This window comes from Centruroides vittatus, unplaced genomic scaffold (assembly GCF_030686945.1).
Source record: "Centruroides vittatus isolate TY-2023 unplaced genomic scaffold, ASM3068694v2 contig_355, whole genome shotgun sequence".
Classification (NCBI taxonomy): domain Eukaryota; kingdom Metazoa; phylum Arthropoda; class Arachnida; order Scorpiones; family Buthidae; genus Centruroides; species Centruroides vittatus.
In genome coordinates this window covers 1,214,641-1,229,597 of record NW_027122178.1, presented here as the reverse complement: position 1 = coordinate 1,229,597, position 14,957 = coordinate 1,214,641, and the positions used below count along the sequence as shown (strand labels likewise).

The following is a 14,957-nucleotide window of genomic DNA, read 5'->3' as shown; positions in this document are numbered from 1 at the left end:
CGTAGTGGGGGCGGCAGGGGCGGCCCTCCCCGGGCGGCACTTTTAGAGGGCGGCAAAATTTCACAATAAATAATAATATCATGCAAAAATAACTAAATAAGGGGGCGGCGAAGTTTTCCTCCGCCCCGGGCGGCTGACACCCACGCTACGCCACTGGTTATATAGTAATATATATTGTAAATAAACACGGCATTTGTTTATGCAATAAATGTTTTTTTTAAATAAATAATACACACACATTTTTTAAGGGGGTGCTGACCACTAAAAAGGTTAAGAACCGCTGGACTAAACGGTTCCGCGGACTCATTACGTAACGTCCAAATCGCTTGGTCTGTTGGTCTAGAGTCTAGACCAGTGATTCCTAAACTTTTTCGAGCTACCGCCTTCTTGGTTCCTTAAAGTTATACTCAACGCCCACTTGTTGCACCACAACGCCAGTTTCCCTTGTTGAGAAAGGCTTGGAAATATTCTTAGACAAACTTTTCTATGAAATTCACACTTTACGTCTTTACTGTATATTGTTTTCCACATTTCAAAATCATTAAACGCAATGTTTCTTCTGTAGGGCCGCCGACTTCCAGGGGAAAACAGTTAATCACGCGTCAGGAAAACCTAGGGTCGAAATCGTATGTGGGTGGTGGCGGTAGGAGACAAAGATGACAAGTGTCTTTCACAAAACCGTTTATTCTAACTACTAAGTTAACTTACATATAATTGCAGTACAATACGATCTAGATCGTCAACGTAGCGTTGTTGAGGTGACGTTGGGAACGTTCCGGGGCTTCCTCAGTCAATTCTGGAGAGACAGTCTCTGGGCGCTGATGGACGATGAGGTATGGTCCAGTTGTAGATGAGAGGGAATCTTGTTTCGTTTCCCGTGATCTCCAGATCGTCTTGTTCTGGGTAGACTCGGCTGGAGATGCACTCGTCTGTAGGAGAACCGCCGCACTTCTTTTCCGAAAGACCGAAGGAGAATCGACTCTCTGTCTGGAGGAGAACCCCTGTCTTCGCGACTCGGGAGTTTTATAATATTTTTTCCTTTGAATCTCACCCTCTTGATTGGTTCTGTTTCTCCTCTCCCTTATCCCGATTGGTCATTTCTTTTGTTTCTATGCGAAACCGGAGACCGATCTGGGTCGGGAGAGTTCCGAGAGGTGTTGACGGAGTCTTTGAAGTTCGTGCTCGTATATTCCGCCGTTATGGCCCTCTCTTTGACGTTTTTGACCTCACGCGGTCCGCCAGATGCTTCGGTGGCCATTTACCCCCCTTTGTTTCCCGTTTCTGACACTCGTACACGAGCACCTGGACGAAGCTCCCTCTCTCTCGGTTGACATCCCCTCGGTCGTTCATTATCGTGTCGCGTTTGTTTCAGGATAAGTTTTGGGAGAGTTTCTTTCGTGTCTGGTTTACATCACCAACACATGTTCCTGACACGATTTGACTCTCGAAACTTCCCGACTTCGGAACTTTATAATTATTCACCATTTTTGCGCGTTTTTGCGATCCCTACACTTCTTACTCGTTTTAAGAGGAAAGGGAAAGATTGTCAGTGACCCCAACCTTCGCCTATAGCCCTGGTCACACCATGCGATTTCCAGCCGCGCAGGCGACCGCGATTGCAACACGCGCGAGTCGCTCGCGTCTTCTCTTGGTCACACATTTTCGCTGGCGTGCAACTCGGAAACACGTGACCCTATAATAAACCAATAAAATTATAGTAGCTTGTTTTTGACTTCTTTCATCAGTTTACCGACATTTTACATTTCACTTCAGATTATTTACGGAATTTTAGCCATTTTTTTATTATTAAAATGGCAAGCAGTTCCTTTTCTGGAATGAACAAAAGAAAAAAAGCGATAATTTTGTTAGAGCTAGCGAGAATATACGAAGAGAAAAATAAGAGAAAACGTTCATCTTGGGTTAAAACTTGGAAAAATGAAAATCAACAGGCTAAACAAGGGGATAGTATAGATTGCACCCTATGGAATTTCGGGACTTTGAGTATATATCTGAACTCAGGGGACCGAGACGAGTTCAACGATACCTTACTTTTGGACCGGAGACGAAAAATAAGAAAGTTATCATACTTTTTAAGTTATCATATTCAGCGGCGGCCTTAATGATTGCGAGGCTCCGGGCAGTAGATCTTTGAGAGGCCCCGGGCGGCAGATCTTTGTGAGGCCCTTGTCCTTTGTGCAAAGTATGTGAATGGAAAATAGATATTTCTGATGATTGACGAGAAATGCAAAAGTTATAAATAAATAAATTTAGAGTGTTAAAATATTATATTAGGAGATTTATAAAAGTTAACAGTCATAAAGACGACAAATTAGTAATGATGATACACTAAGGCACTTTTTTTTTTAACTCTTTCCGCCCTGTGGGCACTAAGAGGGCCTCTTATAGACGGCCCATTATGGGTTCGGCCAGGCCCACAATGGGGCGACCGGGTAGTGAGGGACGGGGCCCGACATATCCGAACGGACCACCCCCGAAAAATTCCTGGGGATTATTCGACCCGTTCGGATTCGATCCCGGGTCCACCAGAGCGGTAGGACTGCCACCTTGACCCAGCGGCGTAGCTAGGGTTTTCCGGAATCAGATTTGTGGGCCTCGAATTACCATTTACCATTACCATTACGGAAAGGACACCCGTACCGAAAAATTTTTCAGCAGGAGTGTGCTTTTTCTGTAATGGTAATCGGGAAGGTCCAAACAAAAACAAGTAGTTTTTTCTGTAAATTTCGGCTTTTATTTATTCCGTTTTGTGCGAGGTAAAACAAATAATATTAGGATACATTTAAATTTTAAAAACTTACTTTTCGAGCTTTCTGACTAGCAAAAGCAGAAATAACAGAATCGAAATCAATGGAATCAGTAACTTCACGTTCAATGGATAAAAAGGCAAGGTTCGTCAATCTCAGGTTGCTCATTGTCGATCTCAGGTAGTTTTTAATTAGCTTCAGCTTGGAAAAGCTTTTCTCACAAGTTGCAACACTAACTCCGATTGTTAATTAAGAAGATTCAGCGACTAATTTCTATATTCGGTATCGAATCGATTAATTTGTATCGGTGAATAAAATACAGAAGCTCCATTGGTCCATCTTGACAAATCAGATTAAGTTCCGAAGACACAGCAACGAAGTCTTGAAGCCGTTTTCGTTCAAGAGCAAATTCTTTTTTGTCGATTTCTTCCGGAGCGTTTTCAAGGTCCACTTCCGAAACAGGATCCAGCAAAATTGCTGGCATTAAGAAGCCGTATTTCTTTCGTTTGATAAATGATGCGTTAGATATATTTTTTTGTTTACGTAAACAAACTAAAATATTTTTGTGTAGTGGTTTATATAGTGTATAACTAGATTAAAGTTGAGTTGCTGGTTTTTTTCTTGTGTAAAAGGGACCCCAGCAGCTCGATAAGCCAAATGCAAATTTTGCTTTGTTCTGATTACCGTGAAAAATTTTTCGGGTCTTTTTTTCTTGTGATTTCGGGGCTTTCATGGGCCTATCGCTTTCCAGGAGCCTGGTGCAGACCGCATCTACAGCACCCCCTAGCTACGTCACTGCCTTGACCGCTCGGCCATCCGGCCGTTTCATATCAACTATTATTATTAAGCACTTTTCAGATTGAATAAATTAAATGTAATGTATAAATGTAATGTAATAGTATGCGTTTATGATGTCGTTACGCGGGGAAAAATCTCTTCCGGGAGGTCTTTTGAGGGTAATTGGCCCCTATTCAGGCGTTACAGACGTGGAGAAAACCCGGAAAACTCCACGTCCGGACCCACGACCACGTTTAGGGAATAGAACCGGTTGAACACCGGTGGGCCCAAATTGCAAGTACAATAATCTATTTTTATATTCGCCCTCTAGTGATAATACACAGAAGTTATTTAAAAATTCGTAAATGTAAAAAATATATTAATAAAATAAATAATCTTATTTATATTTAATTTTTATTTTTATACAAATATGACAAAAAATTTAAACTGTTTCTAAAAAGTATTTTATATAGTAATTACTAAGACTGTCGCGTTTCGGGATTGAGATTAGGAACTTCTGAAATCGAGATTATCTGTCAACGGACGGAATTTTGATAAAGGTTCGAATAACGGCTTGTAGTTGGCTTTAAAAAAATGTATAAAAATTCATCATTCTGAGTTAATTCCTTAAAGAATGAAATATAAATTTAGAGTCATGTAGATCACAACATTTTCTGCAGGATGAAAAGACGACAAAGTATCTAGGTCGAAAGGTTTTAAGTTAGTCAACTGTCAGTGTTTTAAGAAAATGAATCTACTTCAACAGTAAGTTAATTTTAAAATGAAATCAGTTTCTAAAGTAAAATAGATTAATAAAAATTCTGTCATTGGAAAATTGTAGATTTTTAAAATTATAACAGCCAATATGAATGAAACAAGTGTAGATCTTTGCAATGTCACGTGACCACAATTATTAATCCATTACAAAGATTTTTACACTTGATTTTAAAATATAAAAATTTCCCGAAAAAAACGCTATTAAACTCTAATAAATTCTAAGAAATAATTTATTTCCAACTTTTATTTGTTATATTCATCTTCATTCACAATTTACTGTACTGTACTGTACATACAAAAAATTTTGAATACATATCATTATAAAATAAAATTGATTTTTATAATATTAAATGTTTAGTAGGTCAGAAAATAAAGACTGTGAAATACAAAAAAAAAAAATGATTTTAGGAATATTGTATTAATAGTGGCTAAAGCATGTCATTGATAAAATACTATGTTCAACTTATGCAACATAAAATATATGATCATTCAAAGATTTTAAACTACTGTTACAAAATTGATAAAAATATTTTGTTAGAATGGTTAGAATCAATTCCTTTAGAGCTTAATATTCATATCCATAAAATAAACAAACTTAATTTGATTAACAATACTCAAGTGGTATTACTAAGATGCCATTAGCATTATAATGCTATATCATTTGCATTATTTTTGCCTCCTTCCGTTTACATTTAATAAAGTGTATAGATATCATACCTGCATCTACCTTAGTAGCCATCTGGATGAAATGCTTACCATTCCAATATATCCATCAAGATGATGGCAATAATTTAGTCAATTATATCATATGAAGCATGTTTGAAAAGTAAAGATATAAGGTGAGTAGAAATTCAAGGAAAATTATTTGTTTACAGTTTTCTGCAGTGCTGCATCTGTTAGGCTCTGAGCCATATGACAGAAGTCGCTTGATTTTAATTGTATCATTGTTATGCTTGCAGTGTGTGTTTAAAATGGCTGTGACAATTTTTCATCCTGCCAAGTGCTATGTTTATTCAGTGATTCAATTCCTTTGTTCAAAAGGAGAAACTGCCACTGAGATTCATTGGTAACTTGTTTCTGTTTATGGAAAAGACATTATGAACATCCAAAACTTGACAAAATATAACATTCTGTTGAATATATTATATAAAATTTTCATTATATCAGAAATATAACAATATACATTGAAACCTCCATTAATAGACACTCCTGAATAGCAGACACCTCTACTTAACGGACATTTTTACAATCCCCAGACCCTTCAAATAGGACATCTATAATATTTACCTCTAAATAGTGGAGACACTAAATAACAGATGCAGTCCATCATAACCTACCTTATGAAAACACAATGTCCTCCCTTAAATATTTTAAAAGAATTAATTACATGAAAAATATTTTAAAACTAAAACAAAGAATCAGTTCAAATACTATTTCAGAGGATAATTTTGATCATAGGAGTTGAATAAAAACTGGCTTAAAATAGGAAAATAAGGGAGGAGGGCAAGTTGTAAATAGCCAAACAATATTCTTTATCTGTTAGAGAAAACTAATCTGATTAAGTTGTCAATCACAATTTTTCATTGTACATATTAATGTTGTTAAACTTCTGTCTTATTGTTGGAATTAAGCTTATGGTACCAAGAAACCATAAACTTTTCTGAAGTTATTCATTTGACAAGAACTGTAGTACAGTAGTAATGAAAAAGAAACAGTTTAAGGTTAAGACAACAGGTATTTATTTGGAGAAAGTTCAAAGATTGTGTTATGAAGGAAATTTGCTGACCACTTTAAAGTGTAGGAACATATTTGATTTTCTCGCATTTATAACGTCATTTATGATCTTAACAACTTTGTGGGGGCTAAAGTAATTTTTAATAAATCATTTATTGAAAAAAGCAAAAATGTTCAAAAAATTATACCTCGATAACTATAAAACAGATAAATCACTATGTCGATTTTTATTAGTCACTTAGAACATAAGTGATGTTATAAATAAGAATACTGAATATATTTCTTACCCCTTGAATTGACTAGCAAATTGCCTTTGTAACTGGACATTTGAACTTTCACCACATAAGCAGAACAATAAGCTTCGTAAACTATTCTGTTTGTAATAATAGTTTCATTTTTCTTTATTATTACTTTTGCTTAAGTTGTTTTTGATTATTTAATAATTAATCAATGTTTGTTTTGTTGTAAATTTTGTTCCATTTAATTAAAGTATGCTATACAATCTGTTTGCTATTTAGCATTCAATTAATGTTTTTACAGCTGAAAAGATAAATAATATGCTGTATATGTATATATATATTAATTATATATGCTATGTGTATATAATTAAAATTTTGCCTAATTGGATTGAGGTTGAAACAAAATTTTATATTTTTTATTTCATGTACTGTACAGTATATACTAAATATATTCATTATGACACGAGATGATATGGAAAAGTTACATCTTGGTGATACTGTATTTCAGCAGTAATAGAAGCAAAAGCAGCAATTGAAGTAAAATTTGAAAGCTGTAGCTCACGTTAGCATAGAATTCACCTCAAGCTGAGCTGTTGGCCAATCTGTGATTCTGGACTTAATTTAATTTGACCATTAAAATTCTGAGCTGCAGCTTAGACAAAGCTTATGAATGAGATTGGCTCGTACCAAGACAAAGAGCCTAGCTTTTGCAGAGAATATAGCAGAGGTTGGCAAGCAAGAGTTCAGTGAGAGCCAAAATGTAGGTTTTGCAAAATGCATGGGAGCCGTAGTTCCGTACTGTCGTGGCGGATAGTATGGTAAGGCAGGGAAGGATAGGGTGTCCCCCATCCTGTTCAAGAACTTGTTTTAAAAGAATAGATTTGAAATGTCAATTTAATTTATTGCACCAACTTGGAAATAAATTACAGTAGAGAGTCGTTTATCCAAACGCTTTCCAGTCGGACTGTGTCGTGCTGAATTGAACTTTTTTGATACTAGATTTACTTCTAAAGTATAATTTTTGTTTTTATATTTTTCAATATATTTATTTTGTTTGTACAAAATAAAGAAATAATTTTTAATGATACAATAGCCTCGATTATTATTATAAAAATTTTCGTTAGGCTTAAAATCGATGAAAATTCAACACGAAGCGACACGCAATGGAGAAAAATTCAACACGAAGTGATACACAACGGAGAAAAATTTCAACATTGACAGGTTAATATATTTTTTTGTACATAATCGGTTATCCGAAAAATCAGTTATCCGAACAACCCCAGTCCCCAATTGAGTTGGATAAACGACTCTCTACTGTACTAAATATTGCATATATATAATTACACATTTTCACAAAATTGTGGAAATAATTGTGAAAATTGTAAAAATAATAATAAAAAGCAGAAATTAACACTTTCAGCAAGAGCTGCATGTAACTCAAAAAGAGCCGCATTTGCCCATGTCTGGTATATAGTATAGAATTCAAATTTTCAATTCAGCACATTGAAGTTTATTACAAAATTTAATGTTTTATTTGTATATATATTTATGGTAATAAATAAACTAGATGAATAATACATGTATTTTATACATTTATAACTTATTACATTTTTAGTTTTTACATTTTTCAGTGTAAACAAGTTGTGATTTTCCAAAAAAAAAATTCCATTTAATTATTGATGGTGAATTTGCAAATAATCAAATATGCAAAAGTTAACCTGTGAAAGTTGATGTTTGATTGTAGAAAGTATTTCTAAATACATTAAATATTTTTTAAAGTAATAAAACATTCAATAATGTTAGCAAAAATTATTTTTTGCAATTAAATGAAACAGTTTCATTTTACAGTATTTTATTAGCTTATACATAGTTTCCTAGTAACATTGAAAAAATAATTTTAACTTTAGTTATTTAAATTAATCATATTTTAAGTGCAAAATACAATTTTTGTTAATGTAATTGAAGTGTAAATTCAGTTATTCTATTCAAAAATGTTTAACTTTCACATATTCATCATGGCATTCTGATCTGATCACTTTTAATACCAGTTATATGAATTTATCTGGATATAGTTCTTTGTTATTCATGAGATGTTTAACATTCAGGATAAATTTGTATTTTCTTTTTTTTTTAGTTGTGTTATGCTCTGTTAAATTTCACATATTTTTGTGAAATGTCTTTGCTGCTTATTAGAGAAAGCATGTTTGGAAAAAATATATATAAACCAAAAACACATTTAATTTTCTTTACATTTAAAACGTTTTGACTCCTTTTGAACCATCTTCAGTACATTAGATATTCTCTAATGTAAAGTAGTTTGTACTGAAGATGGCTCAAAAGGAGTCAAAAACATTTCAAATGTAAAGAAAATTAAATGTGTTTTGGCTGCCTTTACAAGCAGAATTAATAGATAGATATAAATATGGTGCTAAGTTTTGCTAATTATAATGTTTTGGAATAGTAATGAAATAAGCATGAACTAATTTTAGGAAAATTATTTTACATGAAGCATGTATTTTGTAAACTGTGAATGTGTTGATCTATTAAGATTTGATATTTTGTTTCAGTTTTTATATATAAAACACACTTGTAACTAAATTGATATATAGTATTCTGTATTTAATTTTCAAATATATTTAATGGTACTGCATGTTCAGATATATTAATTTTAGATGTAATATCTGATTTAAGTAGAAATATATAATGGTTAATTTGCTGATATAAAAATAAGCATGCTTAAAATAGTTTGTAATATCTAGACTAAATATATGTATTAATTTTTAAAAAAATAATTGAATTACTTTTAGATTTTTACATATTTATTGTCCAGCCTAGTTCTAGAAGAAACATTTATTCACTTCTACACACACACACACACACACACACACACACAACTTATATATGGAAGAAGGAAATACATATGTTACATCTGTGGATGTAACTGAAAGCCAAAAAAGAGAAGGTAAAATAAGTGTAATTTTTTATAGGTTTACTTGGAATACCCTCCCTTTTTTTTTTTAAAAAAAAGAGACATAATTGTAAAAACATTTAAAAAACAGGTAAACATTTAGATTCCGATATATTTATTTCTACAACTATACTAATTTTTGATTTGTTAAAATAGACAATGAACAAACATAATCACAAAATAATGTTCAGTGAAAATTGTTAAAATGAAATGCAGTAGTGGCTGTAACATATTGAATATAATTTGATAATAGAATATGTTCAATATATTATGATATATTTTAATCTTTAAAATAATAATAACCTATAATTGATGATAAAATATGTATGGCTGTAATTAAATATTCCTAATTTAAATTTAAGCTGTTAATGAATTTATAAATCTAACTGTAAAGTTGGTAATATTTTTCTTAGTGCATATCTAAATATTAGAATATAAATTAAAAATAATGATTGTTTTTAATTAATATATAATTTTCTACTTGTTAATTCTGATTTAAAATATTATGTAGCAAATTAATTAGCTTGTCTTAGTGGTTGATAGTTTTGCCACCTTTTCAAAATTGCTGACCTGGATGGCAGGTCAGGTTTGTTCGAACAGAAGTCCCTGATGCATGTGCAATGTTATTTTACCATGCAAAGAATAATGTGCACTCCAGTTCTAAACCAGTTAGGGACTTGTGTAGGAGTAACTTAAATTAAGAAATGAAATAAGAAATAACTTAGCTTTAAAGATCTGAGAAGGAAAAAAAGTTGACAGGTTGTGATGTACAGTACATTGGCATAAGATGGCAAATTACTTTTTTCGGTGAGAGTGTGCAGTCTTTTGCTGTTAAAATAAAGTAAATTTATAAAAATATTTACTAGTACTTTTGTTCATCATAATTTCACAACTTCTACGAAATCCTGGACAAAATTAATTGTTAACCCGGACAATGAATTAAAAACCAGATGGGTGGCAACACTAGTGGTTGACCATATTTTTTGCACAGTTCTATATAAATATTAGACAATAAAAAAAATAAGCATTTGAGTTAGTTTGTAAAATTAATTCAGTTTATTTCAAAACTCTCAGAAATAACTGTTAAAATAGAATAATAATGTTTGAGATAATTACACATTTTATTTTGACATAGTTAATATTTAGTTTGAAAATAACTGGTTTACTCTCTCAAATAATTTATAAGGACTGTACAAAATTATTTTTTAATAAATTGCTGAATAGCATAAATAAATAAATGTATATGAATAACTAATGATGTATACATTTTTTTTATTTACTTGAATAATTATTACATTGAGTTGAATCTTATTATATAGGGCTTTTATAAATTTTGAGCTCAATGTCTGCTTATAAGCATTAAACTTTTATTTGACTAACATATCAATGATTTCTTTGTGAATTTTCTTATAATGAAATAATCCACTATACCCTGCATTATATTAATTTTGTGATTTATGCTATTTTAATATTAAATTTTCTTTTCAAAGATTTGTTGATGCAATCTTAACAGAAAATGCAAATACTGTACATAAATTTATCACTTACAGCCTACTTAAATATGTTAAATGTTTAAGAATTTTCTTCTTCCCATACTGGATTCAAGTAATCTTCCAATCAGAAGACAGGTAGCCTACTATACATTTGTATGTACAGTAGTACAGTAATTCTTGCATGTAAGATACTAATCCTAAATAAACAAGTAATTGAAAACCTGCAAATTTCACACCATCTAGGAATTAAATAGCCCAAATTCCTTAGGATTAAGATCAGACTTGACTTGTAGAGATTTTGCTACCATGTGGTGTACCAACTTTTTAAAGATTTTTAGACCAACGTTAAAATATAATGTTTAAAAATGAAAATTTTACAGTTCCCTTGCTACCAGCTCAAGACATTATATTTTGAAAAAAAATTGCCTCAAAAAACAAATATACAAGAAAATTTGAAATAAATATAATAAAATGTATAAACTGTACAAAACTTAATGGAAAAAAAAGGACATCCACTGAAGCCCAATCCCCCTTGTCCAATTTCGTGAAACTTTCATAACCCTCTCTCCCCCTTCCAGTGCAGACATGGCCCTTGGAAAATTTTTTAGGCAATTATACCTATTAAATTAGATATAAAACACAAAAAAAAGTATTTCACAGACCTAACAATTATTTAGGTTTACAGGATATTAAAACCTGATATTTAGAAATACTTTTAATATAATTCATAAAGCCATTCTAATGACTTTCTGAAATATTTTAAAGGTATTGTTAATGTAATGTTGTAATATGGAAATGTAAATTGTGATTAAATAGTTGATCATAAGGATACAATCATGTATAAGTAAGATTCAGAATAAAATATTTTATTAAAGTATATGACAATATTACATAATATCAAATTCTACAAAAATGATTGAAATAATTTGTTGCATTCTAAAATTCAAATATTATAAATTTAACTTTTTATATCCTAATTGTTTCTGTTTCTGTCTCTAGAATGAATTCTTAATCTTGGAAAATATTAATTATCAACAATATTAAAATTTTCAATACATTTCTTGTAAGAAATATTGTTCTACATATATATTTATTTTAAAATATAAATTTGGGTATTTTATGAAATAATCTTAAAATTTATTTATAAACTGATATTTTCAGTTTTGTTTGTCAATAAAAATAAACTAGGAACTTTACAAATAGTTTTTAAAAGATGTAAGTCATGAAAAATAAGCATGATCATGATACATTTATGAATATATTAATTTGCATAATTATAATAAGTTCAAAATTCTGAAGAAACCTTCTTTCATGTAGAAAAGGTTGAAATATAAAAAAAAAATATTAATTCTTTTGTATGCATAAAATATGAAAAAATAATTTTTCTAAACAAGGAAATGACAATTTATACTATGATTAACCAAACAAGAACAAATTAAAATCTTTATATTTAGATTGTACACAGTTGTGTTAAAGTAGAATAATTACATATTTGGAATGTAGAATGTAATTTGTTGATGATGGAATGGATATCTTGAAAATGTTCAAAAGATTGACTTTTTGAAAAAATAGACTTGTATTTTTTATTATTATTTAATTATGAAAAAGTTTATATTGTGGTTTAATTTAATCAAAACACTAAATTTGGAAATTTCTTTATGCTATTCATTTTTACAAATTATTATTGTTGTGTTAAATAGTTAGTATATAAAAATGTTACTGCTTATTTAATTACAGAAATGCAATTTGAAATGTGAAACTTAATACAGGTATACCTCGAGTTATGTTGTTTCGAGTTACGTCGTTCTCAATTATACGTCGTTTGTCAAAAAAGTATATGGAAAAATAAAAATAAAGTTTAAGTCATTTTATTCGACTTTACATCTGTCCGCCACAAATATTTGTCTTAATATCACTAGAAAAGCGTTAAAAGCACATAAAATCATATTAAAATATATACATTTACAGTAAATATTAATATAATCATCATAAATCCTAGAGAACGAAACATGAAAACATCTGTGTTTTTGTGTTGTTGTCTTATTTAGCGGTCTTTAAGTGCTCATTATTGGCATTTTCTACCATAGTTTTGCAAGGGCGTCGCCAGCCAATGGGCCAGGGGGGGGCAAGATGATATAAATTGATAGAGGATATGAATTGTATGTAGGTAAAATAAAAACGATTCATAAATTTTAAGAAGCTTAAGAAGATTATTTTAATTAAAACATAATCATCTTGGGTTTTTCGCGCGGGAATTATAAATCGGGCAATAAATGACTTAGCATTTAAATAATTTTTTTCGCATGTCTAGGGAGGGGCAACTGCCCCTCTGCCCCCCTCTGGCGACGCCCTTGTAGTTTTGACTTACGTTGTAACTATACAAGTAAATTTGATTTACGTCACCTCTCCTGGAACGAATTACTCACGTAAGGCAATTACCTGTAAATTCAAATATATATATTATTGACTTATTTGTGAAAATTGATAATTTTTTTTGTAGACATTTGTATATTCACAAACATCATATTCATAAAGCCAATTTTTCGAAAACAATATATATATATATATATATAAAAAGAACATTATTTTTGATCTGTAAGACTAAATGTCTGCATCCATAATTTCCAGTATAATAAGTCCTGTTAATATATAGAAAGTACTAGTATACAAAATAAATTTTAAATAGAGTTAAAAAGGACACAAAGGCATAATAATTAAACAATCTATATAACTTTAACATATTATGATTGCAAACTATTTGCCCATTTATGCCAAATAAACATTTTTATATGGTTGTATTTAGGGATTGCAATTGCTGGATCCCTCATCCAGCAATCCAGCTGGATCCAGCGCATTCTTCGGCCTGCTGGATCCAGCGCTGCGGATCTGCAAATACTCAATTAACTTTCTAAATAATTGCGCAAAAGTCTACGTTGTCGCGTTGCCGCTTTGCTAAGTACTAGACTGCTACTAATTACTTACTCACTACTTTACTAACACTAATAATTAAATTACTTATAAATAAATTATACTTTAATCAATCCAGCAAAATTTAATAAAATAATAACGTATTCAATCGCTTTTAACGATCTTCCTCAGTTACAAAAAAATACAACATTAACTATAGAACATAAAATGTGTTTGGAATAAATATAAAAAGAATAGTGCTTGATTACATCCCATTTTTTTAAACAAGATACATAGATGTACTGCCAGGTCTGATAATTTTCGTATTGTATACCGATGTAATCCCACTGTTTTCAAACATTTAAGAAACGATAAAAAGAAAGAGAATTAACAACGGGTATATATTCGGTGCCTCTACCCGACCAACGTTTCAATTCCAAGCTTGTTTATGTGGGTGCAACGATGCGCAGTTTAAAACAAAGGCTCAAGAGCACAAATATACAATCAGTAAGAACCTTGACAACACTGTGCTGGCATCATACGCAAGACAGAAGGATGTTAACGTCCAATGGGATCGAGCGGCAATTATAAAAACGACGACGAATAGGCAAACGGTCAAACATCTTGAGAGATTGGAAATCTGCAAGGTGCACATGACAACTGGTTGTATAAACCATAGAGATGCGGACTCATTGTCTACCGTCTGGAGATCCTTTTACATTAATTAAAATGTTATTAACAGATTCTGCCGGTTTCGTTGGATCTTATATACCGTGTGTTTTTTTTAAACTGATGGTACTCAGAGACATCTGTAGAGCAATCTAACAGCTGGACTGTAGCCAAATTTGGGAGAGTGACTAAGGACGACATGAGAAAAGGATTCCGCGAAGAAAAAAGTAGTACCCAAATTTGCCGGTAGGGGTGGATTTGGCGCTGTTGTAGCAAAACAGCTACGAATCTGCATAAAATGCAGCTGCAATTAACAAACACACGAATGAATATGATTATTCATTCGTGTGTTTGTTAATTGCAGCTAGATTTTAACTTTCAGATAAAGGTTTCAGTGTAATAACGAAAGTTTAATTAATCAGCAAATAACCTTCTCCCTTCTTCAATGTGATCACCATCCTGCTGGACAACTCATTGCATCCTGAACACCGTGTTCTCTATGGCCGAACGTAACATGTCCGCAGGAATGTTCATCACAGTTCGAGAAATGTTGTCCTTCAAAGTCATCAAGTTTGGGACACTACCAAGATAGACCTTGGACTTTAAGTAACCCCACAGGAAAAAGTAA

At 31.6% G+C, this 14,957-nt stretch overlaps 1 protein-coding gene across 1 annotated transcript in view; it reads left to right on the top strand.

Annotated features, from left to right (window-relative positions):
- Nucleotides 1-4,059: 4,059 nt before the first annotated feature.
- LOC136974726 (transforming acidic coiled-coil-containing protein 1-like) overlaps nucleotides 4,060-14,957 on the top strand; it is a 70,861-nt gene continuing 59,963 nt past the window's right edge. The window contains exon 1 of the mRNA XM_067269671.1: nucleotides 4,060-4,307. The gene's annotated coding sequence lies outside the window, so the exon portion shown is untranslated. The remainder of the gene's footprint in view (nucleotides 4,308-14,957) is intronic.